Source organism: Pseudophryne corroboree, chromosome 7, assembly GCF_028390025.1.
Source record: "Pseudophryne corroboree isolate aPseCor3 chromosome 7, aPseCor3.hap2, whole genome shotgun sequence".
In the NCBI taxonomy this organism is placed as follows: Eukaryota; Metazoa; Chordata; class Amphibia; order Anura; family Myobatrachidae; genus Pseudophryne; species Pseudophryne corroboree.
The window spans coordinates 321,569,236-321,575,783 of NC_086450.1; the positions used below are offsets into that span (position 1 = coordinate 321,569,236).

The window sequence follows — 6,548 nt, forward strand, 5'->3', positions numbered from 1 at the left end:
TCAGGAAATGCTCACAGAAGATCAGTGGCCTCTTCCTCTCAGGGAGGACCTGTTACAGCAAGGGCCCTGCGTGTTCCAAGACTTACCGCAGTTACGTTTGACGGCATGGCGGTTGAACACCGAATCCTAGCTGGGAAAGGTATTCCGGAAGAAGTCATCCCTATGCTGATAAAGGCTAGGAAGGAGGTGACGGCGAAACATTATCACCGTATCTGGAGGAAATATGTTTCTTGGTGTGAAGCTAAACATGCTCCTACGGAGGATTTCCATCTGGGCCGTTTTCTCCACTTTCTACAGACAGGAGTGGATATGGGCCTGAAGTTAGGCTCCATTAAGGTACAGATTTCGGCCTTATCTATATTCTTTCAGAAGGAATTGGCTTCTCTCCCAGAAGTCCAGACTTTTGTAAAGGGAATGCTGCATATCCAGCCTCCTTTTGTGCCCCCAGTGGCACCTTAACGTGGTATTACGGTTCCTAAACTCTCACTGGTTTGAACCGCTTCAGACGGTTGAATTAAAGTTTCTCACTTGGAAGGTGGTCATGTTGTTGGCCTTGGCATCTGCGAGGCGGGTGTCCGAATTGGCGGCCTTGTCTCACAAGAGCCCCTATCTGATTTTCCATATGGATAGAGCGGAGTTGAGGACTCGTCCTCAATTTTTGCCCAAGGTGGTTTCATCGTTTCATATGAACCAACCTATTGTGGTGCCTGTGGCTACGGGTGACTTGGAGGACTCCAAGTCCCTGGATGTAGTCAGGGCCTTAAAAATCTATGTAGCCAGGACGGCTCGGGTTAGGAAAACGGAGGCGCTGTTTGTCCTGTATGCGGCCAACGAAGTTGGCGCTCCTGCTTCAAAGCAGACTATTGCTTGCTGGATCTGTAACACGATTCAGCAGGCTCATTCTACGGCAGGATTGCCGTTACCAAATTCAGTAAAGGCCCATCCCATAGGAAGGTGGGCTCTTCTTGGGCGGCTGCCCGAGGCGTATCGGCTTTACAGCTTTGCCGAGCAGCTACCTGGTCAGGTTCAAACACTTTTGCAAAGTTCTATAAGTTTGATACCCTGGCTGATGAGGACCTTGCGTTTGCTCAGTCGGTGCTGCAGAGTCGTCCGCACTCTCCCGCCCGGTCTGGAGCTTTAGTATAAACCCCATGGTCCTTACGGAGTCCCCAGCATCCTCTAGGACGTAAGAGAAAATAAGATTTTAAACCTACCGGTAAATCTTTTTCTCCTAGTCCGTAGAAGATGCTGGGCGCCCGTCCCAGTGCGGACTACTTTCTGCAAGGCTTGTATATAGTTATTGCTTACATAAGGGTTATGTTACAGTTATTAGAGAGAAGGGTGTTTTGGGAACCGCACAAGTCTTTAATTATAATGATCAGTAGCCTCTGAATAAACTGAATTATCCCGAATTGCTTCTAGATATAGCAACAAGGGGTATGGATAGTTAATCCTAGTCCCAATTAATCGTTGCTTTCAGTGGTGCTCCCAAGAGTCAATTTTAAGCAGACAGAAAAAAACAAAACAAAGAAGTGTTGGAAAGTAGACTCTTTTTTGGGAGCACTCTAATTCAGAGGGTGGAAATATGATTTATCAATACTGGTAAAATCATTTTTATTAGGTTATTCATTAAAAATTTTTTGGAGTATCTGCGTGAAAAATTATAAGCTTAGCGAAAATATAGAACACATTACACATGGTACGTGATATCCATATCACAATGTATCAATTGCCGGAAATTAATGGCTGTGGTTACAAAGTTCATTAATCATTACACATTCGAACTCATGTGATATATGACCATCATTTGTTCAGCAAGTATCCATCATGGATTACAGTAAATGCTGAGAATTAAATCATAGGTCATATGAAAGTCAGGTACCCAATAGTATATATGTATAGATGGGTGACACTGTATAGGGGAGTCAATTTCTTGCAGTACCAGGGTGTTCAGAGGTGGTCTCCCATCCTAGTACTAACCCGGCCTTTCACTGCTTAGCTTCCAAGGTCAGAAGAGATTGGGCATCTCCAGTGATGTATGACCGCAAATATTGTACTCTCCCTTTAGGATCACCAAAATGCGTGCAGCCACTTGGTTGGATTACCCTCTAGCTAGGCAGTCACAATTATGATATAGACATATTTAACAGCCTATTTTGTAACGGAAAAGTTACCAAGTATCCACAATTTAGGCTTGCCTTTTCACTGATGCGAACCGATTTTTTAAGATTCAAAATGCCCAATATTTTGGGTGTGGATGACACTATAGGGGAGTCAATTTGTTGCAGTACCTGGGTGTTCAAAAGTGGTCACCCATCCTTTTACTAACCCGGCCTTTCACTGCTTAGCTTCCAAGGTCAGAAGAGATTGGGCATTTCCAGTGAGGTATGACCGCAAATATTGTACTCATCCTCCTGAATCATCCAAATTTATAAGTAGTGATTGCCAAGGGTAGCAAATTATATATACATGTGGTACAATAAAGGATTAAGTAAGATAATATGTAGCCACCTGGCTTAATCACCTTGTAACATATCAACCACGAAAAACAATATACTCATGAGTGAGGGCCTGTTATGTGGGTAAAATTCCTGAACACCACACAATGTCCACAATTAGGACTTGCCTATCACTCCTGAAAATACCCAAAGAGCACCAGAACGGCCGGACAAAGATTAGTAACCATATAAGTGCAGGATAGAATTATGCTGCACAGAAATACATTTTCTAAATAGTCAATTTATAGTACACCCTTAAGCACTAAACCAGACAATAGATTAGAGGTGCCTGATGCTTGTAACCTCTAATAAATACCTGCATATATTGTGAGAAAGCAGGCTAGAAAAAGGTGCTTGTAGATGATTTGCACATGTGTTGGTTTGCTTGAGCCTATTAAATTCAAAATTGAGAGCATTTGCTGAGATTTGCCATTGTTGAATTTCAACAGAAAAAACACATTCAGTGCTTCCTATAAAATTGATATCAGCTTGCTGTTAATGTTTGTAGCCATGTGGGTATTGCTTGAGCCTAATAAGTTCAAACTTCAGAGCATTTGCTGAGATTAGCCATTATTGAATTTCCAAAGAAAAAACAGTCAGTGATACCTATAGAAATGATATCAGCTTGCAAATAGTGTTTATAACCAATGTGGATTAGTCCCAATTGTATACCTTGATGCTGAGGAAAAAATCCTTGTGGTATTATTAGTATGGACAGTTTATCCTGTATTGTTTTTTACCATGGTATAAATGTGGCAATACAGCTGGAAAGTATAAAGTCACTTGTATGGCTACTATGGCTCAAAGACAGGAAGGAAGAAAGAGAAGAGAAGAATAAAGAAGGAAAAAAACTTTTTGGCTGACAAGCTGATTATTAGTATGTGCAGTTCGCAATGAAGGGAGTGCAGGGTATACGATACCAGCTCCGATTGTTATGAGACCCGCCCGCTGCCGTGCCCGTGCTCCAGAAACTTCAGGGGCTGCTGCGGCGCGTGGTCAAGGTCTCCCCGTTCAGATAACGGAGCTTGCGGCCGTTGCCTGGTGACCGTCCTCGGGATTCCGGCTAGTGCGGTCACGTGTGCGCATCACGTGATCGCAGTACTTCCTCCTGACGTACGTTTCGCATAGAATGCTTGATCACAGAACGTGCGGTATCAGCTGGAAGTTGCAGTTTTTAAACAAGAGTGCTAATGATTGATTAAACCTGATAATTGTTTAACACTGGGTCAACATAGATTGGATCATTTAATTGCAAGGTTGAGGATAATGGATGTTTCTGTAGGACAACAATTAAGGAAGTGTGGATAATATATAAAACCTTATGATATATATTATGCATAATATATATCATAAGGTTTTATATATTATCCACACTTCCTTAATTGTTGTCCTACAGAAACATCCATTATCCTCAACCTTGCAATTAAATGATCCAATCTATGTTGACCCAGTGTTAAACAATTATCAGGTTTAATCAATCATTAGCACTCTTGTTTAAAAACTGCAACTTCCAGCTGATACCGCACGTCCTGTGATCAAGCATTCTATGCGAAACGTACGTCAGGAGGAAGTACTGCGATCACGTGATGCGCACACGTGACCGCACTAGCCGGAATCCCGAGGACGGTCACCAGGCAACGGCCGCAAGCTCCGTTATCTGAACGGGGAGACCTTGACCACACGCCGCAGCAGCCCCTGAAGTTTCTGGAGCACGGGCACGGCAGCGGGCGGGTCTCATAACAATCGGAGCTGGTATCGTATACCCTGCACTCCCTTCATTGCGAACTGCACATACTAATAATCAGCTTGTCAGCCAAAAAGTTTTTTTCCTTCTTTATTCTTCTCTTTCTTCCTTCCTGTCTTTGAGCCATAGTAGCCATACAAGTGACTTTATACTTTCCAGCTGTATTGCCACATTTATACCATGGTAAAGAGCAATACAGGATAAACTGTCCATACTAATAATACCACAAGGATTTTTTCCTCAGCATCAAGGTATACAATTGGGACTAATCCACATTGGTTATAAACACTATTTGCAAGCTGATATCATTTCTATAGGTATCACTGACTGTTTTTTCTTTGGAAATTCAATAATGGCTAATCTCAGCAAATGCTCTGAAGTTTGAACTTATTAGGCTCAAGCAATACCCACATGGCTACAAACATTAACAGCAAGCTGATATCAATTTTATAGGAAGCACTGAATGTGTTTTTTCTGTTGAAATTCAACAATGGCAAATCTCAGCAAATGCTCTCAATTTTGAATTTAATAGGCTCAAGCAAACCAACATATGTGCAAATCATCTACAAGCACCTTTTTCTAGCCTGCTTTCTCACAATATATGCAGGTATTTATCAGAGGTTACAAGCATCAGGCACCTCTAATCTATTGTCTGGTTTAGTGCTTAAGGGTGTACTATAAATTGACTATTTAGAAAATTTATTTCTGTGCAGCATAATTCTATCCTGCACTTATATGGTTACTAATCTTTGTCCGGCCGTTCTGGTGCTCTTTGGGTATTTTCAGGAGTCATAGGCAAGTCCTAATTGTGGACATTGTGTGGTGTTCAGGAATTTTACCCACATAACAGGCCCTCACTCATGAGTATATTGTTTTTCGTGGTTGATATGTTACAAGGTGATTAAGCCAGGTGGCTACATATTATCTTACTTAATCCTTTATTGTACCACATGTATATATAATTTGCTACCCTTGGCAATCACTACTTATAAATTTGGATGATTCAGGAGGATGAGTACAATATTTGCGGTCATACCTCACTGGAAATGCTCAATCTCTTCTGACCTTGGAAGCTAAGCAGTGAAAGGCCGGGTTAGTAAAAGGATGGGTGACCACTTTTGAACACCCAGGTACTGCAACAAATTGACTCCCCTATAGTGTCATCCACACCCAAAATATTGGGCATTTTGAATCTTAAAAAATCGGTTCGTATCAGTGAAAAGGCAAGCCTAAATTGTGGATACTTGGTAACTTTTCCGTTACAAAATAGGCTGTTAAATATGTCTATATCATAATTGTGACTGCCTAGCTAGAGGGTAATCCAACCAAGTGGCTGCACGCATTTTGGTGATCCTAAAGGGAGAGTACAATATTTGCGGTCATACATCACTGGAGATGCCCAATCTCTTCTGACCTTGGAAGCTAAGCAGTGAAAGGCCGGGTTAGTACTAGGATGGGAGACCACCTCTGAACACCCTGGTACTGCAAGAAATTGACTCCCCTATACAGTGTCACCCATCTATACATATATACTATTGGGTACCTGACTTTCATATGACCTATGATTTAATTCTCAGCATTTATTGTAATCCATGATGGATACTTGCTGAACAAATGATGGTCATATATCACATGAGTTCGAATGTGTAATGATTAATGAACTTTGTAACCACAGCCATTAATTTCCGGCAATTGATACATTGTGATATGGATATCACGTACCATGTGTAATGTGTTCTATATTTTCGCTAAGCTTATAATTTTTCACGCAGATACTCCAAATTTTTTTTAATGAATAACCTAATAAAAATGATTTTACCAGTATTGATAAATCATATTTCCACCCTCTGAATTAGAGTGCTCCCAAAAAAGAGTCTACTTTCCAACACTTCTTTGTTTTGGTTTTTTCTGTTATGTTACAGTTGTAATCAGTCTTTGCCTGATACTGTTTTGTTGCATACTGTTAACTGGCGGTGTATATTCCATGTTAAACGGTGTGGATGGTGTGGGCTGGTATGAATCTTGCCCTTGGATTAACAAAATCCTTTCCTCGTACTGTCCGTCTCCTCTGGGCACAGTTCTCTAACTGAGGTCTGGAGGAGGGGCATAGAGGGAGGAGCCAGTGCACACCCATTCTAGAGTTCTTTATAGTGCCCATGTCTCCTGTGGAGCCCGTCTATACCCCATGGTCCTTACGGAGTCCCCAGCATCCTCTACGGACTAGGAGAAAAAGATTTACCGGTAGGTTTAAAATCTTATTTTTAGGGTGTTCTTTTTCCCAGAAGCCCACGTTTTTACAGGCCAAG

At 41.7% G+C, this 6,548-nt stretch overlaps 4 pseudogenes; 2 read left to right on the forward strand and 2 right to left on the reverse strand.

The window, feature by feature from the left end:
• Positions 1–1,930: 1,930 nt before the first annotated feature.
• LOC134947118 (5S ribosomal RNA) lies at positions 1,931–2,050 on the reverse strand (annotated as a pseudogene).
• A 229-nt stretch (positions 2,051–2,279) lies between these two features.
• Positions 2,280–2,399, reverse strand: LOC134947186 (5S ribosomal RNA; annotated as a pseudogene).
• Positions 2,400–5,264: 2,865 nt separating this feature from the next.
• LOC134947357 (5S ribosomal RNA) lies at positions 5,265–5,384 on the forward strand (annotated as a pseudogene).
• A 229-nt stretch (positions 5,385–5,613) lies between these two features.
• Positions 5,614–5,733, forward strand: LOC134947119 (5S ribosomal RNA; annotated as a pseudogene).
• The last annotated feature ends 815 nt before the right edge of the window (positions 5,734–6,548 follow it).